Source organism: Lampetra fluviatilis, chromosome 39 (genome assembly GCF_964198595.1).
Source record: "Lampetra fluviatilis chromosome 39, kcLamFluv1.1, whole genome shotgun sequence".
NCBI lineage: Eukaryota > Metazoa > Chordata > Hyperoartia > Petromyzontiformes > Petromyzontidae > Lampetra > Lampetra fluviatilis.
Genome location: NC_136313.1, coordinates 4,903,840 through 4,931,593, shown reverse-complemented (window position 1 = coordinate 4,931,593; position 27,754 = coordinate 4,903,840). Strand labels below are relative to the sequence as shown.

The 27,754-nt window shown below is 45.1% G+C and overlaps 1 protein-coding gene across 2 annotated transcripts in view; it reads right to left on the bottom strand.

Annotated features, from left to right (window-relative positions):
* LOC144945896 (leucine-rich repeat and immunoglobulin-like domain-containing nogo receptor-interacting protein 1) overlaps positions 1 to 22,621 on the bottom strand; it is a 110,452-nt gene extending 87,831 nt beyond the window's left edge. The window contains exons 1-2 of one of the 2 annotated variants that reach the window (XR_013639726.1): positions 22,144 to 22,621; positions 20,504 to 20,991 (exon numbers count right to left, since the gene is read on the bottom strand). The gene's annotated coding sequence lies outside the window, so the exon portion shown is untranslated. Of the gene's footprint in view, positions 1 to 20,503; positions 20,992 to 22,143 lie in introns of those variants that run through there. The other variant, XM_078874524.1, reaches the window with a different exon arrangement.
* Positions 22,622 to 27,754: the final 5,133 nt, after the last annotated feature.

Genomic DNA, 27,754 nt, shown 5'->3' with positions numbered 1-27,754 from the left:
CTTTCGGTAAAGTCACGTAGAAGGGAAGTAATAAAATAATAAAAATAAAACATAATAAAATAATTCTCACGACGTTTCGGCCACAACGCAAGCAGCCGAAACGTCGTGAGAATTATTTTATTATGTTTTATTTTTATTATTTTATTATTTCCCTTCTACGTGACTTTACCGAAAGAACCAAGAAGATGAATCCCTGCAGTCACGAAAGCTTTTAATCGAAATTTAACTACACTATAAACTATAAAACCATATTTATATTTTGTATTTACAAGGTAAGGAACCACTGAGCTATGTAACTCTTTTTCAGAAGCGACCAGACCACGAATCATCGCTCAACGAAGTGGCTTATCACGTGAAAATTTATAGCAGCCAAATAATCTAAATACACAACGCTACGATCGCATATTCGACCGGCACATATCCACCCTGACCAATTTAGCACCCGCACCCAGTGCAGTATCCATGCGTGGTGTAACTGGAAATGTTATGTAGCCTTCATCTCTTGTACGTGTGCTCATTTATAAAGCACAGAGAAGCATTGTCCCATGCTTAAAGCAGCTTCGTGCTTTAGTTTTGCCCAGTGACCTCTTAGTGCACGATGCTGTAAAGGTCATTCTCTACATACGTTCGCGTCATCAAACCTTTTCACATGTCCGCCTACACCCCAGTCCCAACAGTGAATCAGATCCGTGACATTGTACTGCAGCTGGGATGTAAAGAGCGAAGGGCTCAGTGACCATCACCTCACGGCCACCTGCGGATTGCAAAAGCGAAAGGCATTGAAGGAAATATCAGGGAGTGTTCAACAAAATCAACGTATGGACAAGGCGAATCGAGAGAGAGATAGAGTGGGGATTGCATACCATTCATCATCCATGCCAAAGACACCACCAAAGCAAATATAATTTTCTTTCTTTGGAAAAGCACGTGACTGGGCTAATGCCTTCAACTGTGGTGGTTGAAGCCTGTATTCGAACCCAGGTGCTGTGCAGTGCCTGCTCAGTGCTCGTGTTTCACAGCGTAAGAAGTTGTCCACGTGCTTCTCGGCCACCTCGAGGCAAAAGGTACCGCTCACCGGTCGGCACAAGCGTAAGAAGCTCGTCGGAAGCTAACACACACACACAATGAGCGTCTTGGCTCTTGCGCGGTGAAATGAAAAGCGCACATGGTCGGTGGCCAACGGAAATGAATGCAAAGCCAACAGATTTTGAGAGAAGGCGACCGGACGATACACAATGGAGCACGATTTTTGTTCCTGGGTAGTAAGTGTTATTTCCTAATTGTTTATGCCTCAAAAGTATAGAGAATGGCTCTTATTCTCCGCAAACTTTGCTTTTGTGACAAGGGACTTTACGTGAAGGAATGACACAAATGCACACGTTTTTTTCATTGAATATAGGTACATTTCAAAATATCAATGTCCTGGTCACAAAAGCAAAGTTTGTGGGGAATAATAGCCATTTTCTATACTTTTGAGGCATAAGCAATTAGAAAATAACACTTACTACCAAGGAACAAAAAAATTGTTGCACAGTGCTATCAAAGAGACAAAAAAAAACCAGCCGTGATTCATCCCACTGCTCCAGCTCTAATCGGCAGCGCTCCTCTCACTCCCGCAACACGTGTGCGAGTGGCCGCCTGCCCACTTGTGCCTGACCTCGTCCCAAAGCCCCCGCCGCAACATCACCCGTCGGAGTCCTGCGCGAAAAAAAAACGAAGCCTCCTCTCGGCACGCGGCCACCGAACAAGTCGTCCCGGCGTCGTTCGGTCTCTCGTCGCGTTGAGTCGCCGGCATGCGAACCCCTTGTATGAGCAACACAAGGCCGTAGCCATGGAGTCAACATTGGGGGGGAACAAATCTTCCAGGGGGTGTGGGGGTCGCCCCCCCCCCCAGAAAAAAAAATCGAAATTTGAAAACGAATTTCCTGCTTAAAATAAAACAAAATTCACTAACACACAGGATGGATTTTTTATTTATTTTTTACAATAATGTCTAATAGTGTATTGTATTACATTGCTCTGTTTTTTTTCTTTTTTACCTTTTCTTGTTTCATTGTATGTAATGGCAGAGATTTTGGATTAATAAAGTACAACCATAACCACAATCACATCAACATAAATCTATTTTATAGCGTATATATTGGAGGGGGGGGGACATATATTATAATTACGGCCTTGGAACAACATACACGGTCTGGTGTTTTTTTCGTGGGTGTATGCATGTATGTGTGCCGAACTTCGTTCGCACCGTACGTAGACACCCGTGCTAACCCGAGGTGCGGGAGATATTTCTCGAAATGCGTTGACACGTGGGGACACTTTGTTTGCGTACTTTGCTATCTTGTCAACTCTGCTGCAGCCCTGCTCACGCCACTGCTGGAGGAAGCGTCGCCACCAGAGGGCGCTTCACACAGCCCATCCTCCCGAGGGTATTTGGCCTACTCTTCCCACGCTGGCCAGACGTCGCTTGGAGGCATCCACACTTCGCCGCGCCGTATGCAGCCTCTTGATCAACTACGGTGCGGTGAATGCGTTTATGCTGCTGCGTGGACAGAGGCGGTTGGGGAGGGGTGGGGGGATTTTAGAAACTTGTACCGCTGTTTCATCCGATGCTTTCCCGCAAAAAATCCTTCAAATGGCCTCTTTTTTATCGTAATACACTCGGAGTTCCACATTCCCACGCGGGCTTTAGAACTCCTAACCATTCCTTTGGATGGCCCAGATGTGAGTAATTGTCATAAATTGACTGTATCAGTTTTCGTCTTATTTTTCATTCGCGTGAATTCTCGTTCGAAGCACAATTGCAACGCACAGCAAACAAATTGCACGAATGGTATTTAACCAAATCCTAGAGACGCGTGACTCTACGCACGCGTAATGAGTTTAGGCATTGATCTAAATCAACGAGTCGATTAACTGTTACAATCCTGGTATTTTGTTTGTCGCCCAGACAGCTCAGGCTAATCACTTCTGACATGAATTAACCAAGCAGCTAAGGGAATAGAACTGGCAACATGTGGGCAACCTGAATGCCCGTTCCGAAATGGAAACGTGTTTATTTGCTTTGCAATCCCATCTCCAGGCATCTGCTGTACTCAGTGCGGGGCTGTGCGGCTTACTCACTCGGCAGACTTTCAGGGCAGATGTATCCTCATTTTAACTCGCACAGCTCAGCAGCTCAGGGTCTTGTGTGCGCTGCAGCTTTGCGGTCTTAGCTGCATCAGGGCAGCCTTATCCCAAGATGCACAGCCTGGCAGGCAGTGTTGCACCGATGCAACTCCGATGACCAAAAAATGATAGCGGCACTATCTGCGCCTCTCGGTCAGTCCAACAAACGCCGCCTTCAATTCCCTACGCGCGCGACGTGACAGGGACTCTGTGCATCCGTATGTACGTGGACGCACTCGCACATTAAAAAAAAACGTGCACACCGCGCAATGCATTATCTAATCGAGAGATGGCCAGTCGGCGCTAATGACGGAAAGATCAGACGGCACCCGGCCCCGCTTTGTCCGTGGGATAATCTCCCCGAGGCAATTTCCCCCGCCACGCGTTCTGGTCGGATTTCAAATTTCAATACGAAGTTCGGCGGGCCTGACTTAAACTCCGCAGGCTGTCGCCGTGGTTGTCGTTAACCGCGGAGGGTACACACGAACACGCTCCGATTAATTATTCTCGAGCGGGCTGCGAGCAGAGCAAGCATCGCCCCACCCGCCTCCGCCTCCCGCCAACAACAACAACATAAAAGGCATCGAGCTGGAATAACTTTCCGTTGGGATTCTGGCGGAAGATTACGCAGCGTGATTTATCCAGCGGCAGCACCTTTCCATTCTGCTGCTTATTATTTCAACATTCGGCAGCCACGCAGCAGCGACGCGAGCAAGCCGGCATTCGCGGGGCACCTGGCAAAGCCACGATACCCCTAACAACACCAAACATCAACAACAACCGCCTTTCGCCACTAAGTGGCGGTGACGTCACCATGGTGGTGCTTGTGCCAGGTTAAGCGCCTTTGTTAAGGCGCTGTATAAACTACGCCAAGATAAGATGCACACTTTAAGGCCACGTAAAATGTCGAACGCTCACTGGCAGGAGGTCACGGGACAGACCTAGGTGCCATGTGTTGACTGAAATGACTCGCAGATGGAACACCTGTTTCCCCGACTGTGCCAACGTGCTGTGTTTTAGTCGTCCGGCGCTTCCCTCGTTGTTGTGAGCGTTGATCCTTTGCCCACCCAGTAGCGTCCTTCATGAGCCTCCTCCACAGATGCCGATCTTGATACCGCTGGTATCCGTCATTAGCAAGTACACTCCACTACATATCCTCGCATACGACGTAATTTAATTTCTTCATTAGCCCATGCCGCGCCTGTTTAGCCCCCTCTATCTGGCCGAACAAAAGCTATTTGGGCATGCGGTGGCTGGGCATGTGGGCTACATGACCCAGCCAACGCAGCCTTACCTGGGTATGTGTCCAGATCTTTCAAGGATTTGTGAGCCCCTCACAAAATCCAGCCTGGTTAAACCCAGGATGGCTAGCAGACAGGCAAGCCTGAATGTTTCCATTAGGGGGTTCCACGTTTCGCAAGCATAGAGAAGGGAGGGCATGATTGTGGCCGAGAAGATCCGAAGCTTCATGAGGAGCGACAGACCAGGCATCTTCCGCACAGCGTTATGCAGCCGATGATAACAAAATGCCGCTCGACTGATTTAGAGTGCTGTTAAAATGGAGTTGGTGAAATGCACACTGTCCATGTGTGTAAACCTCTCCACTCTCTCCACAGTATAGCAGTTAGCGTGCTGCACTACAACCCGGTGACCCGAGTTCGATTCCCGCTCACGGCCAATACCAGTTACGATTATTTAACTGGTCCTGGGCCTCCCCTAGGTCGACTCAGTCTCAAATTAGTGCATCGTGTGATGTGTAAACATCGACACTGGGGAGACAAAGGCGGTCGGGCGTGGTGCTGGCTACCCACCCCCTCGTGTACCGTGCCCACCTTCATAGGTGCTTGCTGACCACACTTGCCCCAACAGTCTGTTGAGTCTATACGGGGGATCTTTGTCTTCTTTGTACTGGCCAGCAAGTAGCTCGTCTGAAGCAGAAGGGGGCTTACGATTTTGCGATGGGTCAAGAGTAACTCGACCCATCATAACAGTCATTAGCATAATCATAACCTATTGGCACAGAAGTCAGCAGCAGCAGCTGTTTTATGATTATTTTCGGCCTCGCTATAATAACGTGGAATCTCTAACAAAGGCTCAGAGAATCATCCATGAGAACGAGCACGATGAACTGGTTGTTTAATATCTCGCAATTGTTTCTTTGCACATGATATGTTAATTATATGTACTGTATATACGTATCACTTCCAGGGAGCTTCCAGACTGCAATTTCTCCATATTCACTGCACTTTCATAAACTCTTTTGCCTTTTTTTTTTCCTCCTCTAAAAATCACAAAAATTTAATGATGAGCCTTCCCGCTCAACCCATCCTCGATACGTTCAATAATCCAGCAAGCATGGCCTTTAAGGGATGCACTGACACGATTCAAACATTGCGTTTGATCACTTATTTAGTGCGACTCCTGAACGCTGACATTTTCCGAAGACATCAATCGTTTTCTCCCGATGAGGGTTTTTTTTTTCTGGGGGGGGGGGGGAGGCCCACAACTTAAAACAAAAAAAATCATTGTACAATTTACCCACCGCTGAAAAAAATCAGCCTTAATGTGTCAAAATTTCATCAGGCCTCGGCAAGGTCGATAGCCTCGAGCCATGCTCGTGCGTGGAAGGGGCGTCTCTGCCTGGCAATGGCATGCGTGCCGATGGTGTCAAGCCATGGGGTTTGCCTCGAAATGCAGGACTGAGTGCTATTCTTAGGTTTTTTCCGGTAAAGTCACGTAGGTAAAAAAATAAAATTAATAAAAGTAAAATAAAAATAAAATAAAAATCACGACGTAATATGTTAATTATATATATTATATGTTTCGGAGGCAACACAAGCTTCCGTCTTCAGGTGGAACCGTCACAGCACGATAGCTGTATTGATACAGCTGTATTGGAACAGCTATCGTGCTGTGACGGTGCCACCTGAAGACGGAAGCTTGTGTTGCCTCCGAAACGTCGTGATTTTTATTTTATTTTTATTTTACTTTCATAAATTTTTATTTTTTACCTACGTAACTTTACCGGAAAAAACCTAAGAATATGAATCCTTGCAGTCACGAAAGCTTCAAATCTACAAGTACTGAGTGCTGCCTATTCGTGCGTGTGCGTGGGTTTTCTCCAACCACTCCAGCTTCCTGCCACGTGAAGCCAAACACTTGAAGAACGGCAGAGGCCTAACACCCCAGTGGGGATCCCGACTGCCGATGAGTGCTGAGATTCAGCGAGCCTTTAATGGGTAAAATAATTGGCATTATTAGTACTATTAGCACCGTCAAACACATCGCCGACGAGTGCGCCATCCGTGCGCACCCTGGCGGTATCGCTGCAATCCATACAGCGTCGACTGCCGCCTTGTATTTGTTGAAAGACCTCAACATTCAACAATGCCATCTATGCAAAATGTTGCTTACATGTAACACGAAAGAAGAAAAATATTCGCAGTCGTAATGATGTCGTGGTGTGAAGTTGAGTACACAACTTACGATCCACTGGTTTCCGGTTCGATTCGATCTCCTGGCAAATTTCTCAAATCCCACCACCGCCTTTGTCGACCCAGAAGTATAAACGGGTACGGCACACCATTGGAACCTCATTTGCCAGTAAATCAACTTCAAGGAGAGTGCACATTATCAGAGTTATGTTTTTTTTTGCATCATGACTGCAGGTATTGTGGTCTATGTAAACATGACTCCTTGTAAAAAAAGGTATCAGTTTTGTTGCCAGATAGAAGGGTAAAAAAACAATTATCGGGTACTGCACAGTTAGTCGATTGGCAGTTTACATGTGGTGGGGTAAAGCATGGGTACATCCCACCTCTTCCGAGACATATGGCCAGTGTGGAAAAGTAGGCCAACACACTATTAGAGTGTCTCTCTAGATGTCCTTCTCGTGGTGGCCCTTCTACCAGCAGTGTGATACGTAATTGTGCTGCACTTATAATTATTCTTCATTAAAATGTTTTTTTTTCTTTCCCATTGCGGATGTTAATCAATATTGTCGCAATTTTCGTGGCTACACCTTTAATACTTGACTATTGTTTGCTCGAAACGACAATAGCCATGTCTCAGATTCTGACATTCCACTGATATTTCAAAACTTTGAGAGGAGAGGAAAAAACAATTCCATCCCATATTTGTATTGCGTTAGATGTGATTGCATTACCTTGCAATTACATTCAGAAGAAAGCCATACATATATAAAATTGGACTCGCTGAATTGCCTACTTCTGTATTACCCTTTCATAACAAGTCTCATTTGACTGTGCCACGCACGTAACCCGGTGTCGTTTTAAATGTCACAGAAACGCTGCACGAACTGAAACGTTTCCTTTTGTGCAGAGTTTTTCGCAAAAAGGGCAGAGAAGAAACCCGACTCCCGTGTCAACGTGTTTTTTTTAACAATGAATGACATTTTTTTTGCAATCAAAGCTCTGGGCTTCTACTGAACTGATATTATTGTGTCCAATGGGCCAGGGGCAAAGTCATCTTTTTTTTGGTTGTAAATGTTTTGACAATAACATTTGAATCACCGCTTCTGGCAGTCGAGCAAAAGACAACAGTGAAATCTGTCACGTGATTCGATGGGGCGATCGGTTCATTAATCAGCAGCCGCTGCCTTTCTGGCGACGTCTTTCTCCACGTATAGAAACAGTGGTTTGTCATAGGAATTTGGAATTGCCACCACTATCACCAAGAGAGATGAGCGTGATCGCAAATGCCAGAGAGGATGAGGTGAACGTCCAAAATTGCCTGTGAAGCAACAAGGAAAATCAGTTCTAGATTTGAAGCTTTCGTGACTGCAATGATTCATATTCTTAGGTTTTTTCGGTAAAGTCACGTAGGTAAAAACATTAAAAAGTTAAATAAAATAAAAATAAAATAAAAGTCACGACGTTTCGGAGGCAACACAAGCTTCCGTCTTCAGGTGGTACTTGATACAGCTGTCGTGGCTGTGACGGTACCACCTGAAGACGGAAGCTTATGTTGCCTCCGAAACGTCGTGATTTTTATTTTTATTTTATTTAACTTTTTAATGTTTTTACCTACGTGACTTTACCGAAAAAACCTAAGAATAAGGATAATCAGATATTCACATCCGATTATCCGCCATGTAGTTGTCAGAGATTACGATGGCATGAGGAGGTATTGATTCAGCAGTGGAGTGTTAATGATAAGAATTTTATTTCATAGAGCGTCATTCATCCAACTGCATTGCACAACGCTTCACATCAACTGGCTGGTCCCTTACACGGAAGATCCAAAAACAAAGCCCCACTAATTGGCAACTAAAAAACTAAAAGATGAATACATAAACAACGAGACAAAACATAGAGTTAGCGAGTGTTCTCGTGAGTGTACTGGTTAGTGTACTAGTGAGTGTACTGGTTAGTGTACTAATTAGTGAGTTACCCACTGGTAATGAAGGCGCTGTGTCTGTCTCTATGAGTATCCCCACTAGTGGGGAGGGGTAGTGTAGTGGTTAGCGTGCTGCGCTATAAACCCGGCGTCCCGGGTTCGATTCCTGCTCACAGTCAACACCCAGTGACGATTATCTGAACTGGTCCTGGGCCTCCCCTAGGTCGAATCATCCTCAAATGAGTACCTGGTGCGGTGTGTAAACATCGCCACTGGGGAGACAAAGGCGGTCGGGCGTGGTGCTGGCCACCCACCCCCTCAAGTGCCATTCCGGCCTTCATAGGTGCTCGCAAACAACACTTGCCCCAACAGTCTGTTAAGGCTATACGGGGTATCTTTGTCTTTATCTCTACTTGTGAGTGTACTAGTTAATGATTTCATTTTTTAGAGCGTCATTCATGCAATTGCATCCCAGAACGCTGCACGTAAATTATCCATCCCCTCCCCAAAAAATAATAAGTAAATAACGAGAGGGAAAAAAACACATAACAAGAAATAATCATCGCAGAGAAAATGAATAATGATATAGCAATTGGAGGAGCAGTGTTGCAGCAATGAAAGCATTGTGCTACAAACCCAGTGACATCAGTTTGATTCCCAGCCATCGCTAATATAATTGATGAGTTGTATCAGGACAAGGCCTATGCTTCACCTGCATCAACCTGCACTGACCAGGTTGGTGAAGTATGGTCAAAAACTCCTATTGATAAACACAGCTTTGAGAGGGGCTTATCCAGCAGTGGATTGGCAAATATTTGCAATGTATATTTTTTATTTATATTTCTATATTTTTAATTTATATTTCTATTGTGCTACAAGCTTCACGTTGTAAAATGTATACGGTATATTCTGAACAATTGTTAAAGCTGTGCCCATCCTCGTATAATGATATGGTCTCTGATAGAATCATCTTTGAGTCACACTTGTGGTCCCTTCTGTTGTCTTGTATTCACATTCATGTCACACGCGACCTGTAATGAGCGACTTTGGCATGGTAATCAGGATGACATATTGTAATTCGCAGAATGGGAATGTGACGGATTAAGTGATCTGCCAAATGACATACGATAAGCCTATATTGCAAGGTGATTTGTGACTGGATAGTACCGTGGTGCTATCACATTGGAGGTGAACAACATGGGACCTTTTTTGTACTGTTCGCCTTATGGCGTTCTCTGGTTTGACACTGGTGAGACTAGGCCCTAAAGAAGCCTGTCTCTTGCGTAGACCAATCAGTTCCCAAGACACTGCATATATTATCGGGGCATGTTTTCGTTTGCATGTTCGCCACAAGTGCGTGTGGTTAATGCAGACGAGATTCCTTGCAAAAGGTTTCTATTTGGTGTTTGAAACATTTTGCCAGAAAGGGTTAAAACCTTTTTTCATTTTTCATACGTTGGACTTCATTTCCCAGAGACTGTTGGTTTTGTTGTGCACGACATGGCAATTGAAACAATGGGGCCCCTTTCTTAAAATTCCACAGCCCCCTCCACTTTCGTGCACCGTGCAATATAAATGGGTACCACCACAGTTAGCTGATAGACCTGCGGTGCAGTATCCCCTCGTTATTCGCAACGGAGATCTACCACATTCTCTCCCATCACGTTTTCTCATCATTTTCTTTTTTTCTCCGCCTCCAGATGCGATTCGTGGACATCCAAAATCGCAGATAGCAAGTTTGTGTATGACAAGAGAATACTGGACTCTAACCTATTCCAAGATGTCTGGCCAATGTGGAAGAGTAGGCCAATATACTGTATCGAGGAGCTCCCTGTAGTATTCAATTACAGGGCTGCATAGGGGGCACGAGAGTAGCGAGAGGTCAACTACCTCATCTGGTATACAGGAGGTCGTGGATTCGATCCTGACCTTTACATCTGCTGTATATTTGGAGTTTGCATGTTCTCCCTGTGGTCTCATCGATTTTTCTCAGAGTCCTCCAGTTTTTCCCTCCACATTTAGAAACATGCCTTTAGAGTATTTGGCTGCTATACATTTCAACATGATAAACCACTTAATTGGGCTTTCATTTGTGGCCAGGTCGCTACTGAACAAGAGATATATAACTCAGTAGGCCTTACCTATTAATTAAAAAAATGGTTTATATTTAACCTTTACCATGGGTGACTGGGCAGAGACCACAAAACTCTCAACATTTGAATATACACTATAATAACACGAGGCCGAAATCCAAATTCAAATACCGATGTGTTACTGTGACATAGTACAGTACTTAGCCCTGCCGGTGCGTAGCATCTGTGGAAAAAGTGGGCGCATGATCAATCAACCGTTACTTTGCTCAGGGTTTATTTTGTGAACGCAAACTTTTCTGGTGTGCATCACGGAGAAAAAACATCACACCTCCAGGAACGTGAACAAACATCACAGGTAATGACTTCCCTTTGAAATGGCTTTGATATTAAGGGTATCCCCTTCTAGGCTTTACCGTTTGATGAAAAACCTCGGAGCTCACGTCAATACTTGTGAAAAATGTAAATATCTCTTGGACGTACATTCCCTGTATCTATATTTTAGCAAGCGAGTGTGACTGTGTGTGTATAAATATGTAACGTGCGGTGGTGACGCAGTGTTTTTAGTGCACCGCATTATGAACCCAAACCCTACCCGAGTTGGATTTCCGGCCATGGCTAATATCAGTGCCGAGTGATATCCGTGTAAAGTCCTGGGGGCGCACCCCCATCCATCAAGGTGAAGAAGTATGGGTGATACATCTTCCATAACCGACATGGTGCAGGGAGGCCTCTGAACCAGACCTGGGCCTCCCCCCTAGGCTAATGCAAGCCTTCAAATGCATGCCGCAGGGCTGATGCACCCTTGAGCGTCGTGCTGAGATGAAGAGGTGCTTGCTTCTAGATTTGAAGCTTTCGTGACTGCAAGCAATCATATTCTTAGGTTTTTTCGGTAAAGTCACGTAGGTAAAACATCAAAATTAATGAAAATAAAATAAAATTAAAACAAAAATCACGACGTTTCGGAGGCAACACAAGTCTCCGTCATCAGGTGGGACCGTCACAGCCAGATTAGCTGCATCACTAGCAACACTTGGCCCAACAGACTGCGAGTATAATTGTGGGATCTTTAGCAGAGGGATACAAAGCAAGTCATCCCTACTGGGATAATAACATTAGCACGACATGAGTCACGCAATGGACAGACTCGATCCTGTCTTGGAAATGTGGAATTTCTACTGCTTGCTCCGGCGCCCAGCAAGGAAGATGAGCATCGCCCCCGTGCTCATTTGAGTTGAAACCGTTGTTGATTCACGAATCAAACGCCACATCGTGTACAATCGTAAAGACGGGGCCTTGAAATAACTCAATGTTAGTGGTGCAACTATCGTAATGTCTTGATTCGTTAACTTTATGGGAAAAGCCAGCGGAAGAAGGCATGTCTAGAACGCTGCTGTTTGACTTTCCACACACAATAACTCCCATGAGGCAACCCATCAAGACAGCATTTCTGAATTATTGCCAACGGCAATGCTGTCCCTCACCTATTGCAAAGCCTATTTAAATCATATGTGGATTTACACTCTCACCTTTAGATTCCACCCTTCCATGCACAAGAGGAGATACCATCAAAAGTTGCGAATTGTAATTTATTACACCTGTAGAATTGCACATTCCCCTCCCTTAAATATTGACATGGCTGTTAATTTGTTATTCGTCGCGAAGGTCCACATAGCGATTTCCTCCAGCGTTTCATAATATAGTCCAGCCCATTAAAACGGCGGTAATGTATTTTCTACGTTTCAATTTAAATCGCGCTCCCACTCCCGTGCTCTTTCAGTGCTCGGGCCCCGAATGTATTAAGGGGAGAAAAAAAAATCAGTGTCTTCCAATTCCTCCCCATTTAAGCTTATCTCGCTCCACGATCTGTGCCCTACATTCGTAACCTTATTTTTTTTTCCTCATGAATTTTGAGTTTCACCGCTTTGGCCAGGAGAAAAAAATATATATAGCTTCTTGCCAGATATTGTGAGCATTATATATTTTTTGCGATGTCTGTTAAATTGCCGAACCTGTTAAGCAAAGCTTAGGTCACGTGCATTCGTGGGAGAGTCCATGTGAATCTATGTATGCGCTGTAGGTAATTAGGCGGTGAATTTACCCGATTGCAATGATTTCATTTGAATGCAATGGCTTCAACATTTTTTATTTGTCATTATCAAAGCATGCTTGTCAATAGTTATTATGCTGTGGTAAGATGGATTGCTACCATTTATATGTGGATTTGTTTTCTTCCAAACTGGTTTAGGGCTACCAATGAAGAGATGAGCACCATCTAATGATCGTTTGAGTAGGAAGACACTTGCGGAATTTCTGTTTTCCCCTCCACTAATTATTCCGGTCATGCTTACAAGGTCACGTCAGACAAGATGGGGAATCCCACTGGAAATCTCACTAAAGTAAAAACTAAACTAATCTATTTTATTTTCAGCGCTGACCTGCCCACAAATGACAGCTAATCTAAGTGGCTTATCACGTGACCATTTAAAGTAGCAGCCATCATCACCTAAAACCGGAGGAATCCGGAGAAAAATGAATGTGACCATGGGAGAGAACATGCAGACGCTAGAGGCATCATCAGGGTCGGGGTCGAACCCACAACTTCCTGTGTACCATGCGAGAGAGATAACATCACGATCGCTGAAGATATTTGTCACTGAACTTCTCCAACAAAAATCCGTCAAATGGTCCGCTGCGTCCTTTTCATAAAATTATGGACAATGATTTCGATTTAAAGCTTTCGTGACTGCAGCGATTCATCTTCTTGGTCCTCAAACCTGTTCTACACCTGAGGACGGCTGCTTGCCTTGTGGCTGAAACGTCATGAGAATTATTTTATTATGTTTTATTTTTATTATTTTATTATTTCCATTCTACGTGACTTTACCGAAAGAACCAAGAATTATGGACAATGAACTAAACTTTTTTTATTTTACCAGGAAAGGCCCACGGAGCTACAATAGCTCTACTTCAGAAGCGACCTGGCCACAAATGATCGCCAAATTAAGTGGCTTATTACATGGAAATGTATCGCAACCAAATACTAGAAACGCACGTTTCTAAATCTGGAGGTAAAAGCCGGAGGACTCGGAGAATATTCCACACGACCATGGGGAGTGAGACACGCACACTCCAAATATACAGCAGGCGACAGGGTCGAGATCGAACCCATGACCTCCTGTATACCAAGCAAGGGAGTTAACATCTCACCACCATGGCTTTTATTTGAATGGTAAAATATGACAGTGGGGTGGGGGAGAAATCAATTCATATCCAAAATTGTGCCTCATTACATTAAACAAATCCATAGCAAATAGCATACAATTATTGTATTGCATGCAAAGTGATAAATGCAATATTTATTGTGATAGAATCCTGGCCCAGCATGCTGCAAAATTGTGCACATCTATAACAAATGTTTGCAATAACAACTTACACACCATCAATTTTAATAGCCTTTGCTTTTATTTGACCATATTTTAGAAAGTGAAACGTGCACAAAAAGCTGGCTGAAGAAGAGGAAATAAGTCAAAACATTTAATTAAAATAACTGTAACATATCGAGGTAAATGTAATGGAAAGAGGGAACTCTTAAAACATATCAGCGTTGCATAAGTAGCATAAATACTTGAAACATTTCGAAAATAACATGCTGTTTGGACCAAACACATCTGTAGGCTAATTCAAGTGGAAGAAGCCATACTTGTTAAATAACTGCAGGGAACCGGTCAACGATCGGCCTCCTCTTGGGGTTGTGAAAAATTGTTGATTTTTTTCCAAATATTGCCCTCCCCAATGCATTTGCGCTATCAAGACGAGATCCGAGAAGGCTGGGTGGCTAAAAAGTGCAAAGCCAGCACATTTGAGATTTCGGGGGTTGAGACCATACATTTCCCAAGGGTTAAACAATGTCTCTCGAACGCAGCTGCATTCATAACTCTATCATCGAATCCGAAGAATAAGCCCGCCCTGCATGGGCATTGCAGAAAACGACATAGGCCAAGCTGAGGTTAATATTCTGGTAATAATGCTACCACTCTTTGGTGGAATGATGGCCATTACCATTGCCATCATACCTACTCGTGACGTCACTCCACATCGACCAGCCCCCTCATTAATATTCATGAGCAGGTGACGTCCTCCAAATGGACACTCCCCTCACCCCTCCTCACTAATAATCATGAGTGGGTGACGTCATTCAATATGGAGTACCCCACCATTATTATTACCTACTATAATGAGCCAAGAATGTCTGTGTGCAACGCTCGTGACGTCACTCCACATCTAACAACCCCCCTCATTAATAATCATGAGCAGGTGACGTGACTCCACATCGAACAGCCCCCCTCATTAATAATCATTATAAGGTGACGTCCTCTAAATGGACACCCCTCCCCCATTCATAATAATTAGCGGGTGACGTCACTCCACATGGGGAGCCGAGGCGCCTCCTCCCCCCTCCTCAGCGTCAACTTACAACCCTCACTACAAAGGCAGAACCCTCACGTCATCACGTGATCTCCGTAGCGCTATTGAGACATCAGAGTAAAAAGGACGTCGTGATGAACAAGGGATTATAACCTTCAAATGAAATAGGTCTGTGTCACCGCGCCCTTACAAATTGCACACGCATTAATGCGATCAATATCACATCGCAGTCTGCCCTTTCGCTTGCAAGTTTCACATTTACCGCAATACACCCGTCCTTGGACGGGCAAAAAAGGCTCGTCACTTAACATTTACACTCGCATGAAGTACATCTCGATCGGCTGTCTGCCAGTGGCAGCTGTCCCTGTGTGGTACAATTTGACCACAGCACCAGCCTACGAGTGGGTATTTGTCTTTCCGTGGAGTGCTACGTGGAGTTTCTCACTTGTGGTAATCTGTAATCGGTCGAATTTAGGAATTTTTAACTGTGCGGCTAGCACACAAACCTATGTCACCGGGTTCACAGTGCAGTTCGCTAAACACTACTGCTGCACCTCACAAACACCCACGTGGATATACGCTCATTCATACGCACATACACACATACATGCTCATCCATATAGACACGTTCATACACGCACACACATGCACAATAATTTTCCCGAGTAGTTTTAGAGACTATTTAAATGCGTCACGGGATGCTGGAGGATGGTGAAGCAGAGAGGGATAGCACTGCCTCTACCAAACTGATTTCATCTGAGTTGGATTCGCAGACTTTTGCTGTATTAAATCTCGACTTAAAGCTTTCGTGACTGCAGGAATTCATATTCTTTTGGTCTTTTGGTAAAGCCACGTAGATAGAAAAAATAACAAAAATCTTAATCACGACGTTTCGATCGCAACACAAGCAATCGTCTTCAGGTGCTGTATTTTGTAAGATGCCTGGACCCAGAGACAACTGGCTGTTGATTGGCCTCACACCATGCTGATGGTAAAAAATGGGCATGATTGATAGCACAAACACTTGCCTTGCTAGGTGGTGTTCTACATAAAGAAGGTAAGTGGCAATGAATAAATGAGAAACTCGCAGGAGGCTTACGGTAGTCCTATTCTGAACCCGCATATGTCTCTGCTGTCAGCACTTCTGATGATGGAATGTAGCTCTGCCCTATAACAGATGCTGGTCGCGCAGAGGCAATAAAGTTGGGGAAATATAGACACAAAATTCACACGCACACACACGCACACCAACGCGAAGATCGCTCGCCGAGTCTTACTGACTGCCGGAGTAAGCGCTGTTAGTGAGCTTCCATTAGTATTCTTAGTTTTTTTCGGTAAAGTCACGTAGGTAAAAAATTTTAATTAATAAAAGTAAAATAAAAATAAAATAAAAATCACGACGTTTCGGAGGCAACTCAAGCTTCCGTCTTCAGATGGATCCGTCACAGCACGATAGCTGTTGCCTCCGAAACGTCGTGATTTTTTTTTTACTTTAATTATTTAAATTTTTTACCTACGTGACTTTACCGAAAACACCTAAGAATATGAATCCTTGCAGTCACGAAAGCTTCAAATCTAGAAGCTCCCATTAGGGTCAGTAAAGCACACGAGGGGATAAACCCTGCCTAGCATCCCACTCAGCGGCCTTCGTGTCCCCGGTGCTGATGTGCACACAGAGCGCGGATATTTGGGGGCGCTCCCGTTGGTGGAAGCAGTCGGCGCAACTGGACTCTTGCACTCCAGAGAAATTCTGGTTCGATCACCCGACACGGCAGGTGAGACAATGGTCAAGGACTTCGTAAATATTCACCAATCCCTCCCCTCTCCCCGCAGAAAAAAAATAGTACACAACGGCTCGTCTGTTGGCAGGCTGTTTGTGGTGGGATAAAGTGTGGGCACTCCCCACCTCGTGCAAGTTGTCTGGCTACCGTGGAAGAGTAGGCCAAAATACCCTCAAGGGACTCTCCAGTGCCTCCTCTGGTCGGGCTCCTTCCACCAGCAATGGTATGAGCGAGAAATTGCAGGGTAGCACCTTTGCCTTTTTTTACCGGGTGCAGGACACATCGGGCAGGTTAGAGACATGCTCCACCACTCACCACTGATGTGAGTCGTGGCCGAATAGATTTCAAGGCACCAGGTTCACGGTGCTGTTGACCACCGCATCGCCATTCCCCAAGCACACAAAGACAACGATCCCCCGTGTAACCTTTTGAGGCGGTTGGTTGCAGGTGTTTTCAGCGAGCACACATTAGGGCCGAAAAATGGCACACAAGGGGACAGATTCTCGCGCGCACCACAGCCATCAGCCTTTGTCTCTCCAGTCATGCGTTTGACACACGGCACCAGGCGCACATTTTAAGGCTGGGCTAACCTACGGTAGATCCATGACAGATTCATACGGCACTCCCCAGTGATGTTAGCCATGGCAGATAATCAAATTCAATCCACCAGATTCATAGCGCAGTGTGTTAACTACTGCATCACCACTCCCAAACCACAAATATCTCCCGTAAGGTCGTAGCAGACTTTCTGTACTCATTTGAGGCTGAGTCAACCTAGGGGAGGCCCAGGACCGGTGCAAATAATTGTCACAGGTGTTAGGCATGAGCGGAAATGGATCTCGGGTGGCTGGGTTCATAGTGCAGAGCGCCGACTACTGCGCCACCGCTCCCCAAACACACACTCTTATGCACGCACACAAAACAACAAGCAGCAATGGAGCAGTAAATATTGGATCGTTCAGCTTGTCCTCTGTTGAGCCTGACACAGGATTAGGTGCTAAAGTACAATGATCTCTCCAAGCACTGCAATGATATCGTGTTTGGCTCTGCACTTACCAAAGAGAATCCGCTGGGTGTAAGAGTTGATAACAATGTGTACGTATAATTCACACCCATAAAATGCCAGCTTTGCATCGATCCACCACTGGTGGATGAAGGCCTCTCTCCACACTGTCATTCTCGGGGGTTGTTTGATCACACTTCACCACACCACTGATCAGTGCCAGTCAGTTCGGTTATTACTCGCCAACGATGTTAACCGTGGACAAGAATCAAACTCACTTCGCCGGGTTCAGATCACAGCGCTCTAAACGCTGCGACACCACTTCACTCTCATCCTAATGAATGCTCTAGGAATCCACTTAACAGTTCTGAATGTTAATACATCGCACAGAAATGCCGGACCGTTGGAGTGATAACCACGTCGCTATGGCAGGGGGGCCACTTCATTCATAACCATAATTCTCACACAACCCCGAGGAAGCCGTTATTTGTGCCGCACGTGGATTTGTCTGCTACTGCGCGTGCGTCACGTGACGATCACGCGTGTGACCTCCAGTTCTCTGCGACAGCAACATTCAGATTCCGGCCGTGTTAAGGTTGCAGCAATTTAAGCTCGCAATGATCAAGCTGCGGGCATGCACTTTTCGCTGCGCAATCATCGAGCTCTCTTCAGGACACGGCTGCGTTCAAGGGGGGCGGGAGATTTGATTATCCGCCATGGCTAACATCACTGCGGAGTGGCGGATGAATATGTCGTCACGGATTTACCGTGGGTCAACCCAGACGGCATAAACACTTTCCGCAGCAGCGAAGAGTCTAACAAGGCGAAGTAACGACCGGGATGGAGCAATGGCACAGTGGTTAGCGGCACTGTGCCCGTGACCACAGCGAACCGGAATAAGGTTCCCAAGCACGGCTTTCATCAGTGGCCGAGCAGTCTCTGAAGCAGTCCTGCGTCCTCCAAGCCCACAACCCCCACCCACCCTCACCCCCATTCACTAATCTGTACTGACCAGCGTGGTGAAGTATGGTCATACAACTCGCACGACCGACATAGCATGAGAAGGCCTTCATCCAGCGGTGGATTGGTGCTGGACTGTGACTATTATTACGTCTACCCTGATTTTAACAGCAAGCGTTGTGTATCAATCTTCTATACATTCATTATGTGCTAACGACATAGATGTGTAATTAAAGTGTGTCCTGTGTGGGTTTAAGTGGTGAGAAAACTCCATTAGCATGTTGTGGATTCTGTAATCACACGTTATACGGCTGTGGAATTTGTCAATAACGTCATCAATTTGTCGTGTTGTGAAGAGGGGGCATTAGACAAAAAAGGACGCCTATGATTTATTTTAATTTCAAAATTTTTTGAGCACGCTTATTGAATAATGTGGTAAAGGCTCATATTGTGAGGGCACCACTGCAAACAATTAGAAAAATCGTCAAGGAATGTTTTAGCCCACGTTTGAACGTAATCAAAGAAAAATCGCAATCAGCACGCAGGCAACTGCAGACATTTGTGGACTTACAATGCATTTTCAACCACAAAAGTAGTGACGCGTTGCGTGATTATGAATGTGTCGTGAACCCGCCAACACCTGACACAACCAATGAGTTAGGTTTGTCACGTAAACGAAACGTGCCAATTAGTTACTACTTCACATTTAGACTTACGCGATCGAACCCTAAAAAAATACATCTTTATTATGAATAGCATTGGTCGCGGAAGCCTACGCGTGTTTCAATTTCAGTTTAATTTATTTTGAATATCCCTGTGAGCCATGCGGCTCTTGAATCGGGTGCAACCGCAACAAAACAAAAACATAAACAAGGATACATCTTAAAGTGACTACGCGCAAGCAGAAAAATCCAGGAAAAAACAGCAAAATCTTCCAGAAAAAGCACCGTATATCAACGCTGTGTGCAAAAATCCCAGTGGGATGCAAGTCAAACAATAACAACCATAAGACAATGTTTTATTAAAGTTATCAGTCTAACTCTGTACTACAACAAACAAATATGGCTAAACCAAAACGTTTTCGAAATCACAAAGATAAAGCTATAAAAGCAACGTAACAGTGATCATAGGAACTGTGATTGAAATTTTACAATAAACAACATAACATGTACTACCTAACTTTGCAGCCATAATCTAGATTTGAAGTTTTCGTGACTGCAGGGATCCATACTTTTTGGTGCTTTCGGTAAAGTCACGTAGGTATAAAATAAAATTAAATAAATAAATCACGACGTTTCGGGCACTTGTGTTGCGCCCGAAACGTCGTGATTTAATTTATTTTGCAGCCATAGCTGGCTGCATGAGTCACTCCATAACAGCAAGAGAATCAGTGTGAAACTGACGCTGCCTAACCCTGTCCGTCTAGTCCATCTTACTTGCGTTGGTGATGGCATATACTGCTGAGATAATGGAGACAACTAAAAGGTCCCATAGACCCTAACAACGGTCGTGACTCGTGGTTTATTGTCGAACATTTAACTCTGTTTTCTCGACCAATATTCTGCTGCACTGCCGGAATGTTAAAGGCCAGCAAAGTGTGCCTCTAATTTTATGGGCTACTTATTCCAGACCGTAATTATTGTTAAAAGCTTTTTCCCATCAGTTTTTTTTTCTTCTTTCTACCAGCGTGAAGAACCCCCTCCCCCCACCCCCTCGCACATCTCTGTCCAATTATTAATGTCGAAGCGATGCTTTCCAAAGCGATGGCGCATTGAAAGTTAATCAGCCGTTTTAATGGATTTTTATATAATTAAGGTACCAGGCAGTCAATCAGTTGCATTTTTTTGTTTTTTTGCAATAACAAAAGTTGATCATGTCGTGTCGAATGAGAAATATTAAGTGGAATGGTCACAAAAGCTGAAATATGGAGAGTGAGCTAGAAAGAGGGGCAACTTCGTGGTGCGAGACGGGACGAGAAAAACAGAGATCCGGTGAACGAGCGCAAATCAAGGGACTCGTTATTGACGTTTGGCTGGTGGGGGAGGGGGGAGAGCAAAGTAAAAATGGGCCTTGGCAGAACACACACCGCTGAGATAGGATGATAGGTGACGGACACGGGGTCTTGCATGACTGTCGGCCGAGGCAGCAGAGATGCATCGTGAAAACGGCAGGACCACGGCAGATTGCGATGGAGCGGACAGGCCTTCATACAGCAGCGGATAGAGACAATGACTGATGATTAAATGGTTGATGGTAGAGAAATCATGATTAATACGACAACGATAATGACCATATTAATCCGTCTAAAAATGCTCGAAATCAGCCTGCCTCCTTTGATGTATAATTGTAGTGTCACTCAACTTCATGACAATTATTAAATGGAACAATCATTTACAAAAACCGTGATTCATTCCTTCAGCCATATCACGTCACATTTATATGTAAATTATAATTATGTGTGCGTGTCTATATATGTATAGAGTAGTTACACACGGATAAGTTTGTAAATTTAAGGGTGGCGTTGAGAAGCAGTGCGCACTGTGACGGCCCTGGGTAACATCGAGATCGCCATACTCTTTAGAGGCCGAGGTGACCTAGGGGAGGCCCACGACTCGTTTAGATAATTACCAGGTGAGGCCCACTGAGCTGCTACGCAGCTCTTTTTCAGAAGCGACCTGGATATCACAAATGATAGCTCAACGAAGTGGCTCATCACGTGGTACATTGATAGAAGCCAGATACTCGAATGATGTTGATTCCAAATTTGAAGGAAAAACCCGGAGGAGAAAAATCCACGTGAGCACGGGAACAACATGCAAACTCCAAATATACAGCAGCAGGCGTCAGGATCGGGATTGAACCCATGTCCTCCCGCACACCAGGCGAGGTAGTTAACATCTTTCCACCATGGTGCCCCATTTGAATATATAATTCGCACCCCATATGCATTGACTGAACATGCCACTGCCACTTTCAACACATGCTTATCATCATTTAATATAAAAAAGGTCAATGTTAATACGTATTCACTTACATATGGAAATTCTGTATATGTATTCTTCCACGATTATGACTCGTACATTGACGCTACAGACCCGTAAATAAGTATACAGTTTACCAAGAAATGTAACAATTATAATTGATCGACATATCAGTCCCGATAGTGAGTGATCTTTATTTAACGGAGTCAAAGCCCTTGAACACAGCAGGTCGCTTTTACAAGGGGGACATGGATATTAAGCACGCATATTAACAGAGCTGCAATTCAGCACAGCCGAGCAAAACACCATACGTACAATACAACAATGAAGCGTCGACACAAATGTGTGTAGTGTAAACGTTTAATCCGTGTCACCTGTCTGGATGAAGTGGCTCAGGTCCGCCCTTGCTTGCCAGAATTACCAGCCGACGAACGGGGAAACTTTCTGCGTGGATGACGGCATCGCTTCCTCCCGTCGGAGCGTACTTAGGGGTGTCACGGTCCCATTTCCGAACGCCTCCGTCGCGCGTGGATTTGTTTTTCTTGTCCCCTCTCTCTTCCTTCCGCCTGGCGAGGGGACCTTCGCAAGGCGGTTTCCGCAGCGTGTCAGAATCCCACTCTGCACCTTTCCCACCGTCTCCCTCCCTCGCTCGCTTCTCTCCGCTCTCCCCCCCGTGCGTCCCTCCTTCCCTCCACCACCACCACTACTACCACCGCCGCCGCCGCTAACCGCAGAGCCCCAGTGTACATAGGCGGGGGTGTGTGTGTGTGCATGTGCGCGCCACAGGGGTGGGCGAATTGGAGGGTAGAGGTGGCTGGGATGAAATTATCTTGCGCGCTGCTTTTACGAGTGACGTCCCTGTTGGTGGTGGTGGTGGTGACACATATGAATGGCACTGCACAGGAATTACATTAAACAAGCACGCCGTACGTGCATAGTGGAATTTATTTCGGAAATATTATCGTCTCGAGAGACGGGTTGCGTTCGTCACGTTTTTTTTGGTAACGGCGGCATATGCCACACTTAATCCGAATCGTGCTAATTTCAAATAATTGATAATTGAAAAAAAACACTCTTTGATGAGGAGTCATTTTTCTGTTTATTAATAGCGCAGTGTCGCGAGTTTTTGTTGTTGTCTTGCATGTAAGATGAATGCCACGTCTGGAGTTTAATCCGTATACGTATGTATACTGATCAGTTTAACCACGTCGAACGCAGATTTTGTAAATGTTGTGCCTTGGCTCTCCAACACACCGGTGTGCTGTACTGGTGACGAATTACCACGTTCTGTTTACGTAACAACCCTTACTAGTTGGCTGTGTCGGATGGTGGCGGGTTCTAACGACACATATATATATTTACGCGATCTAACCTAAAAAAAACTATATTATGGATGTATACCGATGTTTATTTGCATCGAGCAGTTGAATTGACGATGATCATGCATTATTCACACGCATTGCATATTTATAATTTATAAAACATATTTGACCACTACATTAAAGCAACATATTTACAAAACTAATAAAGTGCCCTTCATATCAAGGGAAAAGTTCAGGTAAATTCACTGGTTATATTAACTAATGCATTAATAATACTCGCACTTTAATTGTAATAAGAACGTATTACTCATAATTGGATGTATATTTTTGTTGAATATATATTTTCTACAGTTCTTATCATAAGGTGTTGCGTTTCCTCGGCTTATTTTCTATACATAAATAATATAAATAGACGTATTATTTTTGGCATCACCGTGTCACTGGTTTCACGATCGAGGCCGCTACATTCAATGTATAATTGATCCATCGTTTCTACCTCATCCCTCCAATCTATCTCTCTCTGTCTCTGGGTCATCCCAGTTTTGAAACAGCAGCGGGGACGAATGTCCGAAGATGAATTCTGCCCTTGCAGACATTTGGAGTGTGCGATTCCTGACATTAATCAAATATGTATTATTTATTTATTACAATCACGCTTGCTGAGCAGGGCCCAACAGCCCAAAATGCCAAGTGGCCAGCAACAAATAGCACGGCTGAAGGTGCCATAGAATGAAAGTATTGTGTTTCTTGTATTAAGCGAGGTTGTAAGGATGTGGGGGGGGGATGCATGGCGATGGGAAGTGTGGTGGCTGGACACGGCGGCTAGGAGATGTTAACTACCTATCCTGATATACAGGAGGTCATTGGTTCGATCACGACCCTGATGCCTGCATGTTTGGAGTTTGCGTGTCTCTCTCCCCGTGGTCGCGTGGATTTTTCTCCGGCCCTCCGGCTTTTCCCTCCACATTTTAGAAACACGCGTTTAGGGTATTTGGCTGCTATACATTTCCACGTGTTTCGCCACTTTGTTGAGACATCAGTTGTGATCAGGTAGCTTCTGAAAAAAAAGAAAAGCTATATAGCTCAATGGGCCTTACTTGGTAAGATAAAAATGGTTTAGTTTCGTGTGAGTGAGATGAAAGCCACTATGGTTAACGCGAGTCCTCAGCAATGGGTGGAGGAAGCGATGAGTGAAGTTCTTTGGAAGTGCAACCAGGGCTAGTGACAACAAAAGAGGTATAATGAGGTTACTGACCAGTGTTTACACTATGAGATCTCCTTTACCAATGGCAAAATATAGTAGTAGGGTTTTACCCTTTAAACTGGTACAAAAACTGACACCTTTATACAAGGCATCATGTTTGCAATAACCACAACACAAGCAGTCAAAATGCAAACAAAAAGAAACAATTCTGAACACCAATGGAGACTAGGCTCTAAGAAAAGCTGTCTCGGGTGTGGACCAATCAGCTTCAAGGACAGTCCAAATCATTATCAGAGTTGTTTATTTTTGTTTGCATTTTGACTGCTTGTGTTGTGGTTATTGCAAACATGATGCCTTGTATAAGGTGTCAGTTTCTGTACCAGTTTAAAGGGTAAAAACCTACTACTAGACTGACCAGTAAATAAAATAAAAACATTGAACAGTTGCACAAGAGCAACGTGAAATCAGCAGCGGGCCACTCCTGCACCTCGCGTTCAAAAGATGAATGCCCTTACAGCTGCCTGGGAGAGCCGCTCGGCAGATAATTTGGACCTCTGCAACAAGATAGACGCTTCGCTGGAAATCTGATAAGCACCCCGCGATCGGCATATCTCGGCGGCAGACAAGGCCTGTCAACCGAACATAGTCCCGGGTTTGCGCGAGTTGCTGCAGCAGCAGCATCAGCAGCTCCGGTGGTCACACGGCCTGCACGAGTGAGTTAAGGCGGCCTTACCTTGGCGGTGGGGGGGGCATCTCCACTGTGGGAGGTGTTCGACAAGTGAATGTCCCCCCACACCCTCCCCCTCCACTTTGTGAAGCTCTTCCCGACGGCTGCCACCTGCTTCTTCCAACGCAGACCAAACCCGGGGATTTCTCAAACACCGCGCGTCCGAATAGCACGGTTTGCTATGTACGTTGCGAGCGAAGCTCAACATACGTACATACGTAGAATCAGCCTCGGTCTATGAAAAATAAACCGTGCAGTTGACTGGAAAAATTAAACATCGCAAAACCCGGTACCGGATGTCGATACAAATCAATTCCCGCCACCCGAATACAGATATCAATTTCTGAACTGACCGGGTCAAACAAGTGGCAACGCTTTTATTCTTCGTCGTCATCGTAAATCAGAGGAGTTCTACTGCACTGTCCCGCAAATGCATTCATTCAACATCGCCGCTGGCTCTGTACTGAGCCGATTGTTGCGTGTGCGACTGTGGATGTGACCTGTGAACCATTTTTCTTTTTTTACCAGGTAAGGCCCACTGAGCTACTTAGCTGTTTTTCAGAAACGACCTGGCCACCACACATGATACCTTCAACAAAGTGGCTCACTGTGAGGAAAGTTACAGCAGCAAAATACGCAACATTTACGTCACCTTGTTGTAGAAGAAGATGAAAAAAAACCGCAGACTTAAAAATGGCATAATTTTGGCCGAAAATATTGGACTGTCCACAAATCTAAAAATGTTGGGATTGACCGCGTCCTCTCTGAGTGCCATCCCTGCCTTTAGTGGCACCGTGACCCTCTGCCTGAGAAGAAGACCATCGCTCTGGGGTCAACGATTATTTCAAGCCTCGAGTGTCCCCCCCCCCCCCATTCGGCTTGCTACCTCTGAGGTACAAATAAAAAGGGACTTGAAATGGGAATGAGAATATCTCACAGTACCGGAATGGGACAACTCTCCATGCAAATCCATTGTTTTGAGTGGCGTATTGTGAGACAAACAAGGGATATTCATGTTCTGGGGAGCCTACGATGGTTTCAGCAGGACAGCTACCTCAACAAGAGGATGATCCCGGAACAAAGCAGAACAGGTTGCAACCAGCACCCGATACATAACGGCATGGACACTCATACAGCGCAGCACACAAAGACAATTTTGATCGTTGCCGAGTTTGTTTATTGTGCTACTGATACACGTTGCCGGGCGATACAATGCAAGGGACTGTCTCTTCGGCCCAATGGGTAAAACAAGGTAATTAACACCGATCATTAACACCATCCATTGGACTCGCAGAGAAGGGCCACGCTTCTCTCCTCTGCAGAAGTTCGTTGCAGGAACACAAAGATGGTCACGCTCGGCTGCTCTACCTGGACGAGCTGCGGCAAGTGCCCTTCAACAGCCACCAGCCGCCGGAATGTCATCGTAGGAGGTCCGTGACTTTCTACGTGGATAACCAGTGTCCTCTAACCCGACTCCTGACCCGTCTCTTCATCCATGTCCTGCCCGGTCTCCTGCCCCCTCTCCTGACCCGTCTCCCATTACGCAGCGGTGAACTCTTCACCGCCAGTTCACGGTTCAAGGCTCACGGTGGCAGATACAATTATTTACCGTCGAGAGTTGAGCTTTTTTTGATTTTGGCAGGTCTCGTGTGGAAAGGAGGACTCGTACAAGGCTTCCCCGGCGTTTGTCGGAAGTGCCTTGTCAGATCGCACTCCTCAATTATGTTTCCTTTACTCTCCCTTTACGTCCGATGGGTTGGAACAGCGGATAAAGGAGTCTTCCTGTTCTTCTTGGTTCTTTCGGTAAAGTCACGTAGAAGGGAAGTAATACAATAATAAAAACAAAACGTAATAAAATAATATAATTCTCACGACGTTTCGGCTACAACGTAACCAGCCGTCTTCAGGTGAAGAATGAGACACTGCCAAGCTGAAGACGGCTGCTTGCGTTGTAGCCGAAACGTCGTGAGAATTATATTATTTTATTACGTTTTGTTTTTATTATTTTATTACTTCCCTTCTACGTGACTTTACCGAAAGAACCAAGAAGATGAATCCCTGCAGTCACGAAAGCTTTAAATAGAGTCTTCCTGTATTGGGTCGTGCCAGAATGTAGCTCACTTATGTCTCTGACTTATAGGGTGTCGCGGTGGCGAGACATCAACTGCCTTGCCTGGTATGCAGGAGGTCGTGGGTTTGAATCTGACCCTTAGGCCTGCTGCATATTTTGTGTTTGCATGTTCTCCCTGTGGTCGCATGGATTTTTCTCCGGGTTCTCTTGTTTTTCTCTCCACATTTAGAAACATGCGTTTCGAGTATTTTGGCTTCTATAGATGCCTCACATGATTAGCCACTTCTTGTTGACCTATCATTTGTGATAGCCAAGTCACTCCTGAAAAAGAGCTGTGTGGACCTTACCTGGTGAAATAAAAAATGTTTTTTTTTAATTAGGCATTCATCTGTAACTGCATTGCTGCCGCGTCCTGAATGTTTCACACGGGCCCCCGTTCAATTCTCAGGTGCAGTCGAAATTGCATTGCACGCACGTTGGATTGCCCGCTCCACTAGTCAGAGCATATTCATCTCATCTCTCTTAGCGTCAACGGGGTTCGACCACCTCGCTTGCTCACGCAGATCTCGTGTCCCTTAAGGAGGGACACCCAAGGCCAATTAGCCACGCGGGTCTTGGGTGAGGCAGGGTCATCTCTTCTTCTTTGCATTTAACAGCAGGG